General features: G+C 38.2%; 1 long non-coding RNA gene across 1 annotated transcript in view; it reads right to left on the bottom strand.

Annotated features, from left to right (window-relative positions):
* Positions 1 to 935: 935 nt before the first annotated feature.
* The window catches only part of LOC114094946 (uncharacterized), a 67073-nt gene continuing 45177 nt past the window's right edge, over positions 936 to 22831 (bottom strand). The window contains exon 2 of the long non-coding RNA XR_003583169.2: positions 936 to 1228. This is a non-coding gene — a long non-coding RNA (uncharacterized lncRNA). The remainder of the gene's footprint in view (positions 1229 to 22831) is intronic.

The raw sequence follows: 22831 nt of genomic DNA, 5'->3' as shown, positions 1-22831 counted from the left end.
TGAATGGCTAACCAAAAGAATAAGTAATGAAATATTATAAATCCATACAAAGGAGTAAAGTATTGTTACATGCTACAACATGGGTACAACTTGAAAATAACAAGGTAACTAGAGGATACCAGATGCAGACGTCTACATATTGTATGATTTCATATATGAAATGTCAGAATAGGCAAATCCATAGACAGACAGCATAAGGAATGTGGGCCTTCCTTATGTTGGATAGAAATGGTCTGGACTTTGATAATGGTGATGGCTGCACAATGTTGTAAATGTATCAAAATCTACTAGAATACAAGTCTTAAAATGGCTAAAATGGTAAATTTTATATTACGTAAATTTTATATCAATGGAAAAATAAATAAGCCACATAGAAGTTCCATGATCATTGTGGTCAGTGCAAGGGAAACCCAATCTTTGTAGGTGACCATTCGTGGAGAGATAACCCAGTGTTATGGTGATGTCTAGAGAAGGTCATCAGCCCAGTTTCTGCAAAGGCTCATTTTGAAGTTGAAACTTCAAAAGTGTAATTTTCCTTGTTCTTCCTGCCGTGTTGTTAGGCTGCAACGTAGTAGAAGCAGAGTAAAGGAAAACAGATTTTTCAACAACATAAAGATAAATGCTCTGAAACTGAACTGAAGCCTGAACCATAGGAATTTGTCCCAGTTAAGGGCAATGCTGGGAACCAGACATCAATATTGGACAAGCAAATATCTTCTTTTTTGACCTCTATGGCTCTGGGTCCTGGGGCTTTAAAGAGCATACATACCTATTCATATAGAAATCAGGACAGCTGTATGCATATTTTTATAATATGAAGTTATTTGAAGTTTGCCTACATGTTAGAAAGATTCAGTGGTCAAGCTCTCCTCTCCCCTTTCCTAGTTATGGTTGATTTTTTTTTTATTGGAAAAACAAGATGGAATTCAGACTGCTGAATCAGAGAAAAGTTTATTGCAAGTGCTTTGACTAAATTTGGCAATGTAAGCTAAGGGTTCCAAAATAATTTGATCTCTAATGATAAACCACAGTTAAAAGCACTGTATAAAATAGTGGGTTTGGTGGTTTGGGTTTATTTTTTCCCCTGAAAACTGATTTGGCTGGACCTCAGTGCATCAAAGGGTCATGGTTTTGTGGTTGCACGGATCATTTGGTTTCTCTCTCTCATGGCCTGAAATAGTCCCTGTAGGCAGCCATCTTGAAATTCTCAGGTGAGTTTTCATCCAGGCTGAAGGAAAAAATACACTAGAGATTTTCAGCTCTTATCCAGCATATCAGTAACTTGGGAGTTCATTTTAATAATAAGTAAAAAGCTGACACTGAAAAATAAACAATACCTATCTTAGATCCAGCAGAAAAGTGAGGTTGCAGTTGATAAGCTGGGCTATATTAAAATTAAAAACTTCCTCTCTACAAAAGATAGCAAAAGAAAAGAACACAAGTCATCAGCTGGGGGAAAATATTTGCAAAATTTGCATGTGATAAAATACTGCAATCCAAAATATACAAAGAAATTTTAAAACTCAACAATAAGAAAACAAGTGACCTGATTTTAAAATGGGCAAAAGATCTTAAAACAATAATAACAACAAAACCCCACCAAAGATAATATACAGATGGTAAGTAAGTGTATGAAAAGATTTTCAATGTAATATGTAATTAGGAAATTGTCAATTAAAACAAGAGTGAGATACCACTAAATACCTATTACAGTGGCCAAAATTCAGAACACTGGCAACACCAAAAGTGAGTGAGAAGAAATAAGAACTCTCATTAATTGCTGGTGGCAATGAAAAATGGCACAGCCACTTTGAAAGGTACTTTGGCAGAGTAAATATCCTTTACCCTAAAATCCAGCAATCATACTAGTTGGTATGATTTTACCAAATAAATTGAAAACTTATATTCACACAAAACTCCATCCATGGATGTTTATAGCAGCTTTATTCATCATTACCAAAATTGCAAGAAATGAAGGTGTTCTTCAGTAGATAAATGGTTAAAACATATCCTGCGGTACATGCACTAAAAAGAAATGAGCTCTCAAGCCATGAAAATACATGGAGGAAACATAAATATATAATACTAAGTGAGAGAAGCCAATGTGAAAAAGGTGAATACTGTCTGATTCCAACTATATAACATTCTGGAAAAGGCAAAATCATGGAGACATCAAAAAGATCAGTGGTTGCTGGGATTTGAGGGGAAGGATGGAGGAAAAGGGGAAGTACAAGGGACTGAATTAGAATAAATTATATTCCATGCTTTTATAATTATGTCAAAATGAATCCTAATGTTATATATAACTAAAAAGAACCAATTAAAAGAAAAAAGAACTTAGAGAATTTGTTGGTAGTGAAACTTTACTGTATGAATCTACAATGGTTGATCCCTGAGATTATACATTTGTCAAAAACCCCGTAGAACTAAGAATTAACCTTAATGCTAACTGTGGACTTTGAAAGACAATAATGTATTGATATAGGTTCATTAACTTAACAAATGTGCAACTCTGGCACCAGATTTTGCCAGTGGGGAGGCTGTGAGTATGTGGGGACACAGTGTATTAGTGAAATCTCTGTACCTTCCACTCAGTTTTGCTGTGAACCTAATACTGCTTTTTAAAAGTCTATTTGAAAATAAACATTAGAGTTTGATGATGTACCAATAACTGTCTGTCATCTTCATATACTAAGAATAGCATAAAAATTTTAGGCAGCCATTATTAAGTACTCAATGTATTCGTGGCAAATGACTAAATATATCAGTCTGTGAAGAGAGCACCTGGGGATGTTGCAAGTTCTCTATCAGAGGTAAAATCATTCCACTTTCACATCAGCCTGTAACTTTCATTAGTCCCCTTCTGAAACAAAAAACTTCTGAATAGTAATAGGACCAATTCACAGTCAAGATTGCAAACTGAATCTGACAGAAGTTAAAGAAAACACATGCAACTATTGCCTTAATGATCAGGGAAAACATGTTTCATGTTGGAAAAACATGGAGTAATTATCATTAAAAACAGGCCTAATTAGCCTGGTGTGGTGGTGCACACCTGTAATCCCAGCAGTTGGGGAGGTCAAGGCAGGAGTATCACAAATTCAAAGCCAGCCTCAGCAATTTATCTAAGCTCTAAGTAACTAAGTCAGACCCTGTCTCAAAACAAAATATAAACTAAAAAGGGCTCAGAGGTTAAGCACCCTGGGTTCAATTCCTGGTATTCTCCCCAACCCAAAAGAAAAATAAAATAACAGGCCTGACTGATAAGAATAGACCTTTTCATTTTTTAACCATTTCTCTTGATGTTTCTCTAACAGAGTAAAAAACAAGAACAAAACAAACAAACAACAACAACAACAACAAAACCCCCAACCCCTCCAAAACAACAAAAAAAAAGGCCATAAAAGAAAAAAGTAAAAGTTAAAATAATAAAAATTCCCAAATTACAAGTTTTCAAAAGGTCAAAAAATTAAAAATACGATTTAACATTTTAAAAGAAAATAACAAAAAGATAGTATAAATTTTGTGTTGAATAACCTGAAGTAATATTCTCTAGTTAAGTGAGGAGAGAATTGTGTCTGGAAGTCAGGAAGTGAGAAGGAAAGAGTAAGAGAAGAGTAAGAGAAGTCATGTTTCCTGCTCCACACTACCATGCTTAGCATGACTGCTAAGCATCTCCAAAAATGGAAGCCACTTTTCTCAAATGAACTCTGTACTGAATTCAGCAAGAGGACTCCTAAGTGTCCCTGGTCCCTACCACCTAGCATCTCACATGAAGGAGGCTATGGCATCTTCCCAGAGGGAACAGGATCCAGTCAGCAGGCAAGAAAATTATTTCAGTCTTTTCAAAACTTTTTCCACAAACAATGCACATGGGACAAGTTGCTATGAAATTGAAATGACATGCAAGTCTGTATACAATTAAATCTCAAAATAAATCCCTCAGAATCATGTTTGTTTGTTTTTAGCTGATAGTAAACGTGAAAGCCCAAAGGATCCTGGGAAAACCTTTGTGTTTTTCTTTAAGCTGCAAATAGTCTATTTGAGAAGATGGGAGAATATGATGTTTCTAACAGTCTAAATACGACGTCAGAGATATTTTAGAGTTAACTTTTAAAAAGGAATGGACAAGGAATGTTTATAATAAGCTCTGTTAGAAAAAAGACTGCAAAGTAGGAAAGATATTCTTCAATGTTATACTGCCCTATTTCTGGGAGTTTCTCAGCATTTCACTGTTCTCAGGATCACTCTACCTTCCCTGCTAAAGTCTGGTTTTAGGAAAGGACCTGGAAGATTCATTCCTCTGAGTCTCAGTCACTGACACAGCTTACTGTGATATATTAACTTATTTTTCAACTGACAGAAGAGGTTTATGATACTATAATAGTTATTCTGTTTACTTTTCCACAGGAATCAATGTCTTAAACCAAGGTGATATATTTCTAATTGTAGGGTTAAAGATATCCGTCAGAACAAGATAGGAGGGAATTTTGTAGAAGAAAAATACTTTCTAGCAAAGTGAGACTATTTAGTTCACCTATTTCACCTATTTTTAAAACCTCGTAATTGATCCAGGGGTATTCTGGCCCTCCTATATATTAAGAATAGTTAGTCCAAACAAAGGAAGAATGCACCTGTGATCTAAATAAGCAATCTTTAATGGATCCATGAATTTCATTACAAATCTCTCAGGAGCCAGACTAAAATCGGTTATCAAATACCATCTCTGTTTTCAAAGAAGCCAAATTTAATTGCTTTTGTATTTATTGAAATAAAAAGAGTCGCTCTGCATTCATGGAAATGAATAGATTCTTTTTGACAGTAACTGTAAGTTTTATATACTTTACAGCAATCCTTGGGCTATGTTCTCATTAATATTTCCATGAAAGCATTACCTTTTTGGAAATCAAAAAGGTCTTTTGTGGTTTTTAGAGCTGCAGTTAGGGATACATTCTCCATACTTGCCCTTTCCCATTCCTCTCTAAATTGCTTGTATCTAAGCAACTAAATATTCTGCAATTATATGTTTAATTCATTTTATGATACATATACAGAAATGTCTGTATGAGACACAGGCTGGCCCTTTGAGTACTGTGAGCTGGTCTGCAGCTTCAGGCTCTGGTCCATGCCCTACATGTGAACTTCACTGGAGACTTGTAAGTCGCCTACCATATACAAGCTTGCTCACCTCATTTTGTTTTAGATTCACAATTCCCAACAGGAACATAACCATAACAGTGCCCAATCTCAGAGGCTTGTTTTGTCTCTCCTTTATAAATTCCTAACCTTTTCCTGACTTAGGAGAAAGTATGCAAGGCTCAGGTTAGGTCAACAATGGAGTTAAGGTCAACTGTGGGAGAATGACATGGGAAAGAACCCAACTAGTCCAAACATTAAAACATCAATAGGCAACTGAGACCAACTTCAGCATTAGCTGTCAAACACAGGTATATGTGCATTTAATGCATGTTGTTAATAGACCCTGAAACCTTTTGTATCTGCTTTTTCCTTTTGCTTTGGAGTGGGGATTTCGTTGTTCTTAAAACTGTATCTTCTGCAGGGGAGAATTCTGCTCTTGGCTTCTGAAACAGCTCATAAATTATATCTCTTGAATTACAGAGTACAACCATTAAAGAATGGCTTCTTGTTCCCTTGGGAAACCCAGGTAGATTTGAATAGCTACTTACAGAAGTGATTAAATGGAACTTTTGCTTTAGGCGCAGAGCAGCAGTGCACTTAGATTTTTTATTTACATTTGGAGTTTTGCTTATTTTGGCTCTATCAATCCCTATATATGAGCAAAAGACAACTCCAAATTCTTGTCACTAGGGCTAACTGTGGAAGAGAGAAATGGGGGCAAGATTTGGGGCTAGAGTATCTCTTAACCATATATCCATCTTGTGATGGTGAGTTTTCCTTTATTCCAACAAAATACTTGAGATAATAAACCTATGGGGGAAAAAAAGGGTCACTTTGGCTCACAGTTTTGGTGGGTCTAGTCCCTGATCAGTTGGCCCCATTGTTTTGGCCCCATAAGGCACATCATGGTTGGAAAGTGTGGTGGAGCAAAACTGCTTAACATATGGCCAGGAAAAAAAGAGAGAGAGACCTGGAGTACCCCAAGCCCCTTTGAGTGAATGAACACCCCCAGTGACCTGAGGACCTCTAAATGTGCCTCACCTCCCAAAGGTTCCACCGTCTCCCAGTAGCATCCCCTGTGGTCCGTGGCTTTACATGACATGCACCTTTGGAGGACACTGGACAACTGAACCTCAGCAGATCTACCAGAGCTCCTCTGCTACTCCAAGTCAATTCCTGTGCGTGAATAAATGTAACCTTCACACATGGGATCACGTCTCCTATTTACACACACCTATTTACACACTTCCACACAACATCCTGCTTAGGGTTTGTCAAGTTGTTATTCTTAGAGGATTCCAGTACTTTTAAAGTAAGTTAAAAAAAAAAAGTGTGTGTGTTTGTGTGTATGTGTGTGTGCATGTGTGTGATCAAATAAGTTGAGAACTGTTGGGCTAAACAACATGATACATAGCTTTCTATATTGAAGAGTCATTAAATAAGCAAGCTAATGTCCATTGCCAATCTTCAAAATAGAGGACCATATTCCAAAGATATTTGACCTCAATAGACTTTTCCTTATTTAGAGTATATCTAAAAAAAATCTCATTTCCTGCAAAGAATCAAGCCACAGTCAAATTGCAATTGCAAGCTGGCCTTGGTCATTCACACTCGCTCCAGCATATGTCAGAACCATGACTTTGCTGCCTTGGTTGAATTCCACGAGCAATATCACTTTGGACCAGATCCAGAGCCGGTTGCAGTATCACCAAAAGGCTATCATCGATCTATGAGAAAAGGTGTGTACGTGTGCTTTATAAAATTTAAAACCCATGAAGTGACCTAGAAAGAATTTTTGGTTATTGAGAGTTTTATCAAGTCACAGAAGAATTGAAGACTCATGGGGGGGAAAATGTCTATGGCAGATCATAACAGTTGACACAGTGATGAAATTCTTGAAATATTAAAGATGCAACTCTTACTCTTCAGCTTTCCTGAAGGCTCTCTTAGGAATCTACCATTGAGGCATTTCCCTAAATTTTTGTACCAATATCTCGTGGGTTAAAGTCTAACTATAATATTACTACTATAAGTTAAAAATTATTTTGCTTATTTGAACAAAAATTATATTTGTCTTAGTCCGTTTGGGTTGTTGTAACAGAATACAGTAACTAGGGTAACTAATAAACAACAGAAAGTTGTTGCTCACAGTGCTGGAGGTTGGAAAGTCCAAGATTAGGGCACCAGCAGAGCCCGTATCTGGTGAACGCTTGCTGTCTGCTTCATGGACGGCACTTTGTTGCTGTGCCCTCGCATGGTAGAAGGGGCCAGGATAACCAACAATAAAAAAAAAAAAAGAAAAAAAAAAGGGGGGGTGGGCCAGGATATACCTCAGGCTTCTTCTTTAAGGGCACCATCCCCTTTATGACAGCACGACCCTCATGACATAATCACATCCTAAGTGCCCCAGTTTTTAGAAAAGAATATTCCTTGCAGAATTCAAGAGACTGAGGCCGCCTGTATTCAGTTGTGACATACAAATTTTGGAGGGATACATACACATAGATCACAGTCATATTCTTAAATCATCAAAGGATGCTACAATTTTTAAGTTGATGTTTTCTGATACAAAGAGATTAAAACTAAAATAGAATAATTAATGTTTATTGATTTGATAATGGTACGGCAAGAACTTTAATGGCAGGATTTAGAGACTATTTCCTATTCTGTATCTAAAGGGTCAAAGAGAAAGGAGGTAATAGAAAGATGGAATGACTCACTAGCCTATGACCAGGCTGGACAAATTATAGCTATAAGATCAACCAGGATAGGGGCTGGGGTTGTGGCTCAGTGGTAGAGCACTTGCCTGGCACATGTGAGGCATTGGGTTTTTTTCTCAGCACCGCATAAAAATAAATAAAACAAAGGTATTGTGTCCATCTACAACTAAAAAAAAAATCAACCAGTTTAATCTTTAGAAGTTCCTTTTAGAGGCTCTGGCATTACCTATACCTAAAAATTAACATTGGAGGATGTTTAGAGATCACTTAATGCAAATCCCCATATTACAAACCAGGAGACTGAGGTCTTGACAAGTTTTATAAGATGTTCTAAGGTTGTCTACGCAGACATAGTCTATTTTTCCTCTGTAATAAATGTGTCTTGGATAGAACAGAAACATAGCTCTCCAGATTTTCCATGGGCTCATAGGTAAACCTACCTATAGAGCTACACATCATCTTGCTTTAAAAAAAAATTATAAAGTGATTCAATGAAGGAAAAAATATGGACCCACACAAGAGTATTCTCTTGTTTGGTTTTATATTGCTATAACAAAATAGCTGAGATGGGGTATATATAAGAAAAAGAGGTTTACCTTGGCTCAAAATTTTGGAGGCTGAAAAGCCCAAGCACAGGTGTACCCATTTGGGAAGGACCTCGTGGTTTGTTATAACATAGTAGATGGCATCAAATGTGCAGCCATTCCTGGTGAACAGCATGTTCAGAAAAAGCTAACACATGGAGCAGCCTTGCATCATAACAATCTGCTCTCATGGCAACTAACCCAGTTTCTCAAGATCTAACCATTCCCGAGAGACAGGCATTAATCCTTTCCCAGGGTGTTGCTCTCATAATCTAATTACTTCCCATTAGGCTCTAGCTCTTAAAGGTCCCATCACCTCTCACACTGCCACCTGGGGAACAAGCTTATAGAACATGAACATTCGGGAAACAAACCACATCCAAGCAATAATAGGTAGTTTGGGCCAGAGATATAAACTAGTCAGGAGAAAGCTGTCAAAAGTAATATTTTAAATCTGTACACAGATAAATTTCCTGTGGAAAGTAGCTCTTCCCAAATGAGTGCCTCTCAAACAACTGGGTTACACAGTGACACAGTGATCTAGAGAAATCCATGTCAGTAATAATTTGCTTCTTTTGAGACTTCTTCTTTGGGTCAGGTTGGAGAATAAGCTAAGGGCGATCACTCCTTCGGTAACAACTAAAAACCACATACAAAATAGACGTATACTTTTCTCTAAGGTAAGCGAAGAGGGATGGACATACTAAAACCTTAATAAACATAATTCCAAGAGAAATAAGTTTTTCATAGGTGAACAGGAAGCCATGACAACTTCCATATCTGAGGGGTGCAGCTGGTCTGGGTACAGGGCTTCTTGGGAAGAATAATTATAAATAACTGCTCCACAAGTTTGGGAAATGCAGTTCCATTTTTGTCTTGGTGTATAGTGTACTTCCTCTGTGGGTCATTTTGAGGCAGTACAACCTTGTAAACAAATCAGTCTTTCTGATTAGGTCAACAGAAGGATTCAGGGGACAACGGTGGGGAAACATTTCAGATGTGTTCATGAATTGCACCCGTGAACTAGGATTAGGCAACTTGCATGACCACAGAAGATCAAGGGAAGGGGCCATAAGGTTTTCCTAATTCACCTTGATTGAAGAATCAGAGCAGCATTCCAAAAAGACTGTTAACGGAGTAATACAATTCACAGAGAAAATGGACTGGTGGTAGCCGGGCACTTTGCAGAAATAGGATGATGGGGAGACATTGTTTAGTGAATGTGGCATTTTAGTTTGAGAAGTTAAAAAACTTCTGGAGATGGATGATGGTGCTGGTTTCACAACAATGTGAATGCACTTGAACTTGATGTGATCTTCATATTGTTCTTCACACCTGGAAACCCTGTACACTTTTCCAGTGCATCTCTCAGCTACTATGAATGTAGGGAGCGGGTCTGTCCTGGAGATAGTAAGATCAGGAAGTAAAGAGAGAAACAATAAAACCAAATATGATATTAACATTAATATTCTCTGACAGGCATTGCACTATAATTTTATGCTATTGGTTTAATTTACAATTTTCATTTTGATTGACATAATGAAAACACAAAATTATAAAATTTTAAATGTTCCTATAATTTGTGGAGCCCCTCCCTTGCCGAGAATATGTCCAGGAACTTCTGCTTGAGAAATACTTCTTTTAAAACTTTGGAACCTCTGTTAGCCACAGTTGATGGAGCTACAGACAGAGGGAAAATAAATAAATAAATAAATAAATAAATAAATAAAGGTTTTGGTGGTGGTAGTGATTCTCAATCAAACCATTTTTTAAAAATGAATTTATTCCCTAAAGTGAGAAGTAAGTTTAGGAAATAAACATGTACATATGATGAGAGAATGATGAGAGAAATAATATGTAAGTCATTATTTTATTTTCAGTAAATAACAGGATGCTGGATTTGGCACATTCAGCTATTTTAGAAAAAGGTGCTAGAGAAAATATTCTTCAGTCACGAGATTGGGGTGTCTCTGTTTCAGCACCCCCATTTTCCCCAAGCAAACTGTGAGTATTTTCCCTGGAGCTGTACAACTGCCAGCCATTTAGTGCCTGCTTGGTACACGGGCAAGGTTTTTTTTTTTTTTTTTTTTTTTTTCCTTTCCTCTCTGGGTTCCTACAATAGAAATAATCATTTTTTGAAAATGGAAAAGAACCCACTCCCTTTTCATAATCTCAGCTACAGATCTGCTTTTGATTCTGCATGCTTCATTTTGTTCCCTGAAGGATAATTTGGAGATTTGAGTAATTAACCCAGGACTCATAGGAGGCAGTCTCTCGGAGGCGGGTAATTTTGCTGTGGTGGAGTCGGCTGCTGTCAAGCATTAACTTCTTAATAATGAAGCCTTTCAGACCCTCTGCTATTGGCACAATGATGCACTTGAAGCTAGTGGCTTGGCGGAGTGTAAGCGGACCACTTCTATTCTTTCCTTGGACAAAATAGTCCTCTTGATCTCTGGGTTGGAGCTATTTTTATTTTACTTCAGTTCTTTTTTGCTTTTTAACTTGGTGGGCAAGTCTTTCACTTATATTTTGATCCACTGCTTAATCTGTTGCCTTTCTTCAAAAAGACCTGCAAAAAGGCACCCTTCCCAATATCCAGTGCCTAGTTCCTTTTCAGTAGATTTAGAATCCTCCCTTTTAGAAAAGCTGTGACTCAGCTCCTGAACCAAAGGGGTGCTGCTTCTGTGAGCCCAGTACACTTCCTGCTATTAACATGGTAATGTTCCTGGCATAACACTGGGCACAATCACACCTGCAATTAAAAACCAAATTAGGATGTATCTTTTCTTGGCCAGCCGGATCTACAGAAATTCAAGGACAGCTGCTGCCCCTACCCTGCCATCCCCAACCCGCCTTTAATGCCCTCTCAAGTTCTCCATGGAGAAAGGAGCTGTTTTTTTTTTTTTTTTAAATTTGATAAGTCAGTGTATTCTAACTGATTCGGCAAATATTTACTGTGTAAGAGACCCTGAAACAGGCAGAGTCATTTATCCTCTTGTCCCCATGGATGCTGTGCCTAGGACCTAGGAGCCTTGAAAAGGATTATGAAAGTGCGAGCCCTAAAACATAAGAGTAAATATAGCAACTACACACATCCATATGCAACAACCCTGTAAACACAAAATTAATAAACAGTTGAACATCAGTGTATTGCAGACGGTTAAAAGTTCCATTACATTGGAACACAATTTACAGGTTAATTTTCTCATGTTTCAAAGATCCCCAAGTACTCTGCTCGAAAACAAAATTGGTTTCCGTCATCAAATAATTCCAAAAGCATATGCACTCAAAGTTTTAAAAAAAATTAGCTCCAAAAATTATAGTTAATGTTGAAATTTGCTTTCATCAAAATGCTTTATATGGGAAGAGCCTCTGAAGGCCTTAACGTGGCCCAGCAGAAGCAGCTGGAGGAAATGCAGGGATGGGGAGGCCTTCTGCATTCTGAAGCTCAAGATCCTGAGCAGGCAGACATGGCTACCCATGGTACAACAGGCGAGAGATCCAGAGAACGTGTTCTAGGGACCTGCTGTTACCAGTTAATAATGATGCTGATATAAATCACCTGTTACATCCCAGACATGGTTTAATAAATACAATGCAAGTGGGAGTCTTGCCACGCAACTAGAATTTTAGTCTTATACTAATTCAACTGCACCATGTTTTTGATGCACCTTAGACTTGTCCTCATCCAAATGCCCACAGGTCCTTTTCACATCGATACCAAGCAGATCACCTTCGATGATACTTAGAAAGGTGGCTTTCTAAATGTCTTGGCATTTATGTTTGTTAAATATGGTTTTAAAAATTCTCTACCCCATGCTCCAGAAAATAAAACAAGATAAAACAAAAGCAGAACCTTGATTTTCTTATCTTAGTAACTATTCCTCCCATCTGTGTACCATCTTTAATTTGAGAAGATTGCCTTCTGTGTTAGAGAAGATAGAACTGAAGACTGTACCTTAGGGAGTAGTGCAAGATTGTGCCATTTCCTCTGGGCACTTTTGCCCATCACCTACGAAATCTGATAGTGGTACCATTCCCTATTTTGACAATAGAGATACCACAAATTGTTTCTTTAATGCTTTACTGAAATCATAATATTTTGACTTTCAAATCACATCCAGGTAGGGCTAGTGCTTCTTTAGTTTCCATTTGCAGTATATGTCACAAATAATTTTAACATGATGTGATCCAGGACTCACATACATTTACTAACTCATTATGGCATTTTTTAAAAAATAAGAACAAGACCTCTGGGTCTGGGATGATGAAGTTAAATTTGTGTGACACCAAAGAATCAGTAAACGTAACGGCACAGTTGTGGTATAGCTGTAGAGATAGGACCTGATCAGGTTATATCAGAGGGACACCTCTGCCTCCAATTAAGTCATGTCACAGATTTGTCTTCATTTTCCTTAGGCTTTCAATTGTCGGTCTTCTTCAAAAACCTACATGAATGACGTTTTCTGAGTTGTCATATACATTCGAATTTTTGAAGGTTTAGGAACAGTGTCCTATTCAATATTCCTTGCCTGGCTTTGCCATTTGGCCCAGATCTAAATTAATTGGATCTCTAATAAGTACTTAATGGCCTTGGGGACACGAAAAGATGTGTGTGTCTTGCTCTGGATTAAAGGGCACAGGAACCCGGGAAGGCGCCACATTCCCTGGCTGTGTTAATTAGCCATGCCTGTTGCTAATAAGTCTCTGGAGATACTTTACCAGGATCACAGAAGTGATTTGTGATGCCCAGAGAGGGGAAAAGAAACAACATGTGGGCTTTATGAATCCACAGAAAGGAACTCAGCCTTCTTCACAGAATCATTCTCCTTATAATTTAATGGGGTTCACCCCAAAAAAACCAGAACAACGGAACATAGAAATCAAATCTCTGTCATTCAAAGTGAATTATGGAAATGCATTTCTCTTTCTCCACTTGTGTAATTCAATTCAGTGTTCTTATCCTTCAACAAAACACTTACTATTATCAGCTGAAAGCATGAGTTTATAATCATTTTTTAAAATATTCTGTGGATCTCATCCATGGAATTTATTTGCTCTTCAATACTATCTTTCTCCCTAGGGACTCATTACTCATTTACACATCTAGAAAGTAAATAATGTGCCATTAACTGGGTGAAAAAATGCAGCCTCTAATTCATGGCACCAGGATATGGCTTTTTTTCTTTCTTTCTTTCCTTTTTTTTTTTTTTTTTTAAACAAGACAAGCATTTGGAAACAGAATACTTTAAAAGGAAAAGATCAGAACTTGTTTTTCAATGAGTTGAGAACAACAGGCACCATTGTAGCCCAAAGCAAGGGTCTTACAAATAGTTCAGAGGGTGGGGGAATCCCATCACCTACTATTATATACAAGATTTTGATTAAATAGTCTTAAGTTTCAGATGAATTTCTATTTTCATCTTAATGTGAATATCTATTTTCAAATTTAATAATGACTTTAAAAAAAAGATCTTACTGTTCTGATAAGTCACAAAACATTGGTAGTAATCATTTTGACTAGACAACGGGGCATATTTCCACAGCAGCCATTGATCTGTGCCCTAATTGGCACCATAGAGCAAATTCTTCCCAGCATACTCTGGGTTGGAGAAAATAGGACAAGATTTGGTTTCATTAAAAGACTATGGGTTTAGATCATTACAAAAAGACAGCATGAATCCCATCCAAGGATGACACCTATATCAAAGGAGAGGTATTTCTGCCCTATAATCATTAATCTTGTAAGCACCTCAGGAATACAAATGATTGATTCCCCCTCCCTTACGCTGGTTATGCTGGGCTTCCATGGAGACCAGGGTACAGAAAAACCACACAAAATGTCAGGTTTTTTCTCACGGAGGACCAGAGATAATGTTAACAATAGTAATATCTAATATCCAGGGAACATTTATTTCTTGCTAAGCATGGGTCTGTAGTTGACATATACAAACTTATTTATTTCTAATAAACTGTCTTATTTCTAATAAACATTATCATGAAAGTTTATTAGGAATAAATAAGTTTGTATATGTTTGTATAAGTTTGTTCATTAACATCCATGTTTTACAGAAGAGGAAACTGAATCACAAAGAAATTAAGCTACTTCCCAAGAGCAAGCAATGGATTTGGGCTCACATGGTCTAACTCTAGAGCAGCATTAGCTCACAGGAGTGTAATATAAGATGCATATGTAATTTTAAATTATCTAGTAAATATAATAAAAAGAAAGTAAACTGAAATCAATGAAATTAATTTTAATAATATGTATCTTAATGTATCTCATGCAACAATATAAACATTATTGAGACATTTTACATTTTTAAAAAATTTAACTAAGTCTTTGAAACCCTCTGTATATTTTATACTTGCAACACACTTTGGTTTGGGTTAGCTGTATTTCAAGTGCTCAATGCTAAATGTGGCTAATGTGGACTCATCTGAAGTCCACATGTTAAATGTCTTGGTTTTCCTACAAGGGAAGATGTCCCTTGCCCTGCACTATGACTTCTCTCTTTTGATGGAGGTGGCTTCTAAAGTCCAAAATGGTGGACTTTAGAAATGGTGGAGAAGAGGATTGATGCTCAGTTTCTGGGAGACTGGAAGACCAGACTATCCCATGTATTGGATGCCTTTGTACCCAATAGTAACGGACAGCTCTGGGATGACTCGATCCCTGTGGCTGACAGAAGCTGGGGCAGATTGCCTCTCCATTTACCCCTCAGGCCACAAGCTCCACACCCATGTGCCTTGTATGTCCTCCTTCTCTAGTTCTCAGTGGCCTCCCTGAGAGCATCTAGGTCTATGAGACAAGGGACTTGGAGAGGTTGATTCAATTGACATTGCTGGGGTTTTGGCTGCTCAGAGCAATTGGGCTGCCTTCCTCCACTCCTCTGGCCCTAGATGTCATTGTTAGAGAAGGAAGTGAGGGAAAAATCCTTAGAGGGCACATGGTGGGATAGCTCTGTGCCACTGGGAGACTGGTGCAGGAAGAGGATGAGGTGACCACTTTCTGCTATATAAAGGACAGAGTAACTGTCTTCAGCCCTGTGTGAGTTTAGTGTCCATCCTGTCTGAAGATAGTCCTCTCTTGGGGCTGTGGGCTCAGTCTCTCCTACACTTGTTTCCTTTTTGATCAAGAAAAACTTACTCATGGGTCCATCTTTCAGAAAGATTGTAGGTTGCTGTCCCCTTTCCTGAGTTCTTCTCTCTGGAAGGAGAGGACTGAAGGGCAATCAATGCCACAATGGACCAGGCAGACTTCAGAGGACAGGAAGCTGGCAATGACCAGGGCACCAAGGTGATCTCCTTAGTGTCCTGGGAAGCCCAGTGTTGACCAATGGAGCTGAGGAGTCATAGGGGTTTCAAGAATGTTCAGTTACAGGACAGTCAGCTACTGCACATTTGCTAGGCATACACTCCCTCTGCTCTGAAGTTGTTTCAGAAACTGCAGTCCAGCCCTGCCCACGGAGCCCCACCACCACCAACTCAGTCCTGCTCAGGGTTATAGATGGAGGGTGGAAAAGGAAAGAAAAGAGGCTGAGGGAGGAGGTGTGCACATAAACACTTCTGTATTTGTACCCTGCAGAAAGTATTTTCCCAAAGCAATCATCAGTCGGTATATTTCGAACTTCTTTGACCATAATTCACAGAAAGAAAAACATTTAAACAGCTGATCTATATGAAGTATCATGACTACTTTGAAAACAAAAACTGCTCGGTAATTTTTTTTTTTTTCAGTATTGGGGATGGAACCCACGGTCTTGCACATGCTAGGCAAACACTCTAGTTGGGCTACATCCCCAACTGTTTGACAGTTTCTAATGCTGAACTCCCACATACCAAATGACCCAGCAATTCTATGCCCAGGTATATACCCAATAGGGATGTGTATGTATTTTTGACAAAAGACACATACAGAATGTTCTCAGAGGCACTGTTAGTAATATTAAAAAAGTGGAAACAACCCAAATGCCGACCATGAGACTGGTTTAAAAAGTATACAGTCATACAATGTACAATATGTGAATTGTATACATATGTGGTAAGAGAATGAACAAACTACAACAATATTGATGGTTTTCTCCAAAATAATATTGAAAAAAAGGAAGCCATACATGAAAGAATATATACTGCCTCATTTCATTTACATGAAATTTTAAAATGAGCAAAACTAATCTATGTTGTTATATATTTTATATGCAACCCACAATGTACAGAATCTATATAACTGAATTGTAACAGTAATGAAGGGATTCTTATTTTTTACTATATGTACAACACTCTGATTTTCACCCTTATCCTATTAAAGTCAAGTGGTGACCTACTAAATAGATATTGTCATTGTTAATAGATCATGGCCTCTAATTTGAAGAACACTGATATTAATGATGGTTAGGCTTCCAGAATAGTTAATAGGTTACCTAAGTTTCCTTCTCCTTAAAAATAAGGAAAATAATAGTACCCATCTCGTAGGGTGGTCATAGGATTGGGGGAGGTAGTGCACACTAAATTCTTAGCATGACTGGCACGTGAGCACGTGTTGGCAATTCTGCACACACATTTCTATTAATAGTTGTATTTCATATACATCCAGATCACTTCTTGGGCAAATAAACCTTTTAAAGCCCTGCTCTTAATACATACTATTAATGTAAGCTAATCTCCAACAGGAGAAATATAGGGGACTCATTCCTCTAGGGAAGCCACGACTAGGACTTCTGGGATTTCTGCCTAGGAGTGGACTTCTTTAAGTTGTTTCTGTGTTCCCACACCATGTTCTACTGGGCTGTTCTCTTGTTTGCTTGGCATTTTTGGCAGGGCCTGAGATCATCAGGGCCTGTACAGTGTAACTGTACTTGCACAATCCATGTTTTTAAAAAGTCATCTTAGCTTGGGAAATGTTGGCCATTGCTAAGGGCAAGCCCTCCTACTTGGCCATGGGGTCTGACCAGCCCCCATCGCTTCCTCCAACAACAGGGGCTTTATGCTCTCATGCAAAAAGACCAGCTGTCAGCTTAAATTTCCCTAATCCAGCCAGATCCCAACTCGGCCAATCAACAGTCGCTATCTGGGGGAAGCCCATCTGTGAAATGCAGCAGTGCCCTTACTGGAATGACATGTCATAAAAATTAGTTTGGGCACTAATCTAAGGAAGCTTTGTGCTGAGTCGGGGGACTGTGAGGTCCTGGTTGGTGTCCTTCTCTTTGCCAAAGAGCTAGACCAGATGAGCAATACAGAGCTTGAGAACACATCAATGCCCCCACTTCCTGCTGTCCCCTTCCAGCCCCAGGGGATGCTGTTCTTGGGATGAGGGGCACCTTCACCCACTCCCTCTGAATCCTCTCCTCCAGGCAGCTGGTTGCTCAGTCACCCAGGAGGGCTAAAAGGATGGATGGGGGAAACATTATTGTGTGTGTGTGAGTGTGTGTGTGTGTGTGTGCGCGCGTGCACGCACACAGTGGGTAGGGGATAGTACTTTTTTAACTGAAAGATTACATTAAGAACTCATGTTGATTTGATTTGTTTAAAAAGGAAAACAAAATTTTTTTTCCTAAAAAAAAGATTCATCCTATGTAAGTTGCCAGTCTCATCTCTGGAAGAACGAATGTTTTTTTGAACTGCTGAGAAAAATAATTCAAACTTTCGTTTTGTTGTATTGCAATGGCCAAAGTGACCTTTTCCCTTGGATGGTGTATCCTCACCTGTTTGTGTTCTCTCTTCTCTGTTTTCATCACAACTCCTCCTATCTTTCCCTGCCTGCAATTCGGTCCTTCTTCTGACTTCCATCATGGGACCGTATCATGGAGAGACTCAGGAGGTGGGGACCAATAGTTCTGCTTGTACAGAACTATTGGTCCCCACTGGCCTGCAGGTGGATACCCACTGCCCTCCCAGACTTGCTGAGCATAGTGGCAAATGCAAAGACAACTGAAGTAGGGCCCTGACCTCAAGGATCCTGAAACCTGGGTTAGGGAATGATGAACCTGCACATAGAGCTAACCCTTCTTGGCTGAATTTAAATGCATAGAGAGGGCACCAATCTAGCCGGGCATTCCCTGCCTGACTCCCCATGCAGTGTCTGGCAATCTTGTTCCCACTGTGTCTCCTTATGTGAGTCACATTTATTCAGGGCACAGCACACACACCTACTATGGATCCTGCATTGTTAGGGGCGTGGTGGGTGGGGTGAAGATATTGCATCCAAGACTGTATACCACTCAGGCTGCTGGAAGTGTATACTAGGCCAATGCAGACCAATTAAAGAGTAAACTTTATAGAAGTGAGCTCAAGGGGGCAAGAGCAGACCTTTTTACATTCCTAATTGACTATTCAATGTGCTTCATTTGTGCCATTTAAAAAAAAACCCATGGCATGGATCACAACTTTTGAATTGTATTTTCAAAATCATATGGGCATCTTCATACTAGTCCTTTTTCCTAGGGTTTCTTGCTTAAAAATATTTTTAAGATAGCTCCTTGAGGTTTAGAATTAAGAATTTTACGGTAAAGTTGAAAAAAATCAATCATTTCCTAATTTTAAAAAAACTGCAATTTCTTTTTTTAAAAAAACCTGTTTCTTCACACGGAATAAGAAACATGTTTTGACTTAATTATTTCTCCTTTTTTTTTTCCTTTTCTTATTTTAAGCTAGTCTTTGAAATAAAAGGAACCAATCAATCAATGGTTTGGTCACATCTTTGCTCCAAGGCAGTAGAGTTTAATCCAATTGCCATTTTTAGAGCAACCTGGATTCGAGCAGCCAGCTTTACGGCTTGAGGGGCCTAGAGGGTATTTTCTAAGGACTTTGCACACGCAAGAGAAAATCAGCCAATCTGCCAATTAAAACCACATTTATGCCACTTTATATGGTGAAATTTGTCCATCACACTGTTTAACAACAAATTGTGGAGACTCCCAGGCTATTTTAGAAAGAGATTATTATATTATCTAAAGTAATGTTGAAATGAATTAAAATCACCAGAGAAAGAGAGGAGAGGTTAGAAAAGCATTTTATTCATTCATTATTCATTCAATTATTTGCTTAGTTATTAACAACCACTTATGACTCCTTTACACATTTCCAGGAACTGTAAAGTCAGGGAGTGTGACATTTCTCCAGGCTCCTCCGATCTCTTTCACACTCCCCCCTCCCCTCTCTTCCACACTGCAGTTGACTCTTCAATCAACTGGCTGGTCCTTGTGTAGGTCCTCCAACAGAAAAGTGTGGCATGGAAAACCACTGGAACTTTCTTAAGGAACTGAGATTTAAGCTTTGAGAACAAGATTCAGAGTGCTATAAAAATAAATAATTAGGTAAGTAAACAAATAAATAAAACAGGACAAAAATTTCCCAGTGGGTGTGAAAAGCTACCTGCTTCACAAAGGCTCACCCCAATGGGTACCTTCCTTCCCAGTGAATGTACCTTAGTTTTAAACCTCTGACTGGGTTGACTTATAGGTGTGTCTTTTACCACTGACTTAAAACACAAAGGTGAGCCAGTGGGTCTCCCTGATTTTTTCACTTTTTTTTTTTTTTAATTCTATTTGATGTTAAGTTCCCTGGGAAGGGGACCATGTCTGATCTTTAATTCAAGGAGACCAGGTGTACTCTGCCCCATTGACAGGTCTGAAAGAACTAGAGATTTTAAGAAATTGCTGTGAATATTATCTGTGATAACCGGACCTTTATCATTGTGAAATGAGAAATGGGATAAGAAACCTGTCACTGTGCTTTATGCACATAAAATGTTCAAAAAGTATCTAATCAATAAATATTGATTTGTGCTGTTTAATGCAGTATAAATGCAACCATAAACTCAGAGGGAAACAGCAAAACAGAGCCAAAATATACAGTGAACGTAAATCAGGTAATTCAAGGGTGGCAGTCTACTTGGGTCCCAGAAGGGCAGAGGTCACTGTCAGCCTGTGGTGTGGTGGGGACTGGGGGACGGGAATAAGCAGGGGCCACACTGGGAAGGGGAGAGTGTGGGTGAGGCAGCAAATTCTCTGGCTCCAAGTAACGTCAGCACTTATGTTAGGAGATCCTGAGCCAGCACGGAGCTGAGAGGGCGGTTGCACTTGGTTGCCTGTTTAATTTCACGTGGGTTACTTTTAAGTGGGAACATCTACAATGAGGCATCTACTGTGAGGCAAGGGAATTTCTCCAAAAAGCTTTCCTATTTATGATGTCCCTATCCCAGGTCTCTACCATGAAAATATGAATGCTAGCTAAGCCAGATTAATAAAATAGGAATATGCGACTTTTGCTAGAGAATTCTGGACTTCCCACATTTTTCATTAAAGACTCATGAAGAAATATGCTCCATGAACATGAAGAACAAAGTTTACTGCATGCCTTTTGAACATACTTACCTAGGAGTCATCTGACAGTCTAAAGAAACAATACTCTCCTGTTACTCAGGACACATCTCTATTAGGTGATATTCTAGAAAACAATGATACATTACAAAAAAACAAAAAGGTAATCTCTATTGTTATGGCTCTATTGCCCTACAGGATTTAAATCAGTTTTGTATCTAAATTTGAGATCTTATTCTTTTTTCCTTTCCACTGAAGATGTGTGTGTGTGTGTGTATTCTCTGTATTATCATACTTTTTTTCTGGATCAGCTTTGTTATTCTGCTGGCCCTCTCATTGATGAGTTCAATACATCTTTGATACATACTTACTGTATATTTGTGTAAGAGTTAGATATTTAACTTTTTGAGAATTGTACTTTGACAAGCCTTAGAAGTCTGACTTGGTATAATAGGTTTAATTTACTGATTAACAAATACATTGTATTATATCACTGGTAATACTAGGGGCTTGAAATAGTGCAATTAATTAGTGCAATTAATATCTGTAGCTTTATGCAGTGTATTTTGTACTTCTTCGTGCACAGGAACATTGAGGAACTGACATTTTGAAAAACATTAAGCAAGTTTTTAATAGTGTTAGCAAGAGGCAACAGAACCAAATAAATTTCTAATTGGCAAGAAATGTTTTCTACTATTCTGCAGAGCTGGTCTTCCTAACACTCATGGGATTATGAAATTCTCGCAAAACTTCAAGTCAGGAAGCATTTCAAAAGAAAGAGGAACTTTAAAAAAAATGTATCCTTGGGGAAAGATTTTTCCCTCTTCCTTGTCCCAAAAGGACTTATAATTCATTTCAGCTGCTTCATAGTTTCATGGCATTATTTATTTTTTTTTAGGTAGCAATGGAAAATTGGGCCTTCATGGGAAAAATAGGGGCCAATATAATTTTCTCTTGGTGAGGCCTACTTAACTCACTCCTAGTGTTCAAGGTATACCAGGCTTTATTAGCTGCCAATAATTCATGGAAGTTCTGAAACATCTAGTTATTTATTTTTCTTAAAAAATAACCTGATCTCAGCTGGTAGATCAATTCCAATGATTTCAAGAGATCTACAACAGAACAGAATTGAGCTAGGCTTAGAAAATAATTTTTCTGATTTCCAGTTTTTCTTTCCTTATGAAATTTCCAGCTATTCATCTCTTACGAAATTGATATATAATATATATTTGAATTCACCACATATACACCAAATAAAGATTATGAAATTCCTACTGTATACAAGACATTGAATATAAAGGGGTAAAATAGTCTCCCACCCTAAAGGAGCCTATGATTTAGTTTGAGAGGCAATGACCAAGGAATATCTCTTTGTAAAAGGACATGAAAATACACTTTCTGATGTGATTAGAACTTAGTTTCTATTTCAGTAGATTTTTTTTTAAATTTTTGTCTTTTTTTTTTTTTTTTTTGTAATTGGGGACTGAACCCAGGGCTTCGTGAATGCCAGGCAAGTGCTTTACCACTGAGCTACATCCCAGTTCTCAGTGGATCTTGATTGTCGTTGAGGTGTATCTGGATAAACTATAGTATGGGATTCTCTTATTTGGGGTGAGACATGGCATGATAGTGCCTGACTATGTGGGTATGTATGTGTGTGTGTGTGTGCAAACGCATGTGTTTTAAGATGGGATTGATTTTTCATAGAAAGAATTTGAAAAGTAAACTGAAAAAAGACCAAAGGAACTAAATTGAGACTAGTCAATTTCCCATTTGCATATTAGCAACCATGTTCCCCAAACTGATGAGTCTCATGAAGGAGGCAGAACACCAGCTGCGTGCCTGCAAAGAGGAGGTATTAAATTGATATTCACTGAATCAAGTTAAAAATATATCAGAAGTGAATCTTGAATTCAGAGAATTTATAGCTCAGGAGAGGAGCTGCACTATATATTTAGTCAAATAATTATAATACAAGGAAGCAAATTAATCCCATGGAGAGAGTACAGATCAAGAGCTTAAAGGGCAGAGCACAGACAGGTTCCTTTTAGCTGGAACTAGACTGTGC

This window comes from Marmota flaviventris, chromosome 5 (genome assembly GCF_047511675.1).
Source record: "Marmota flaviventris isolate mMarFla1 chromosome 5, mMarFla1.hap1, whole genome shotgun sequence".
Classification (NCBI taxonomy): Eukaryota; Metazoa; Chordata; class Mammalia; order Rodentia; family Sciuridae; genus Marmota; species Marmota flaviventris.
This window is presented reverse-complemented; position numbering and strand designations above follow the sequence as displayed.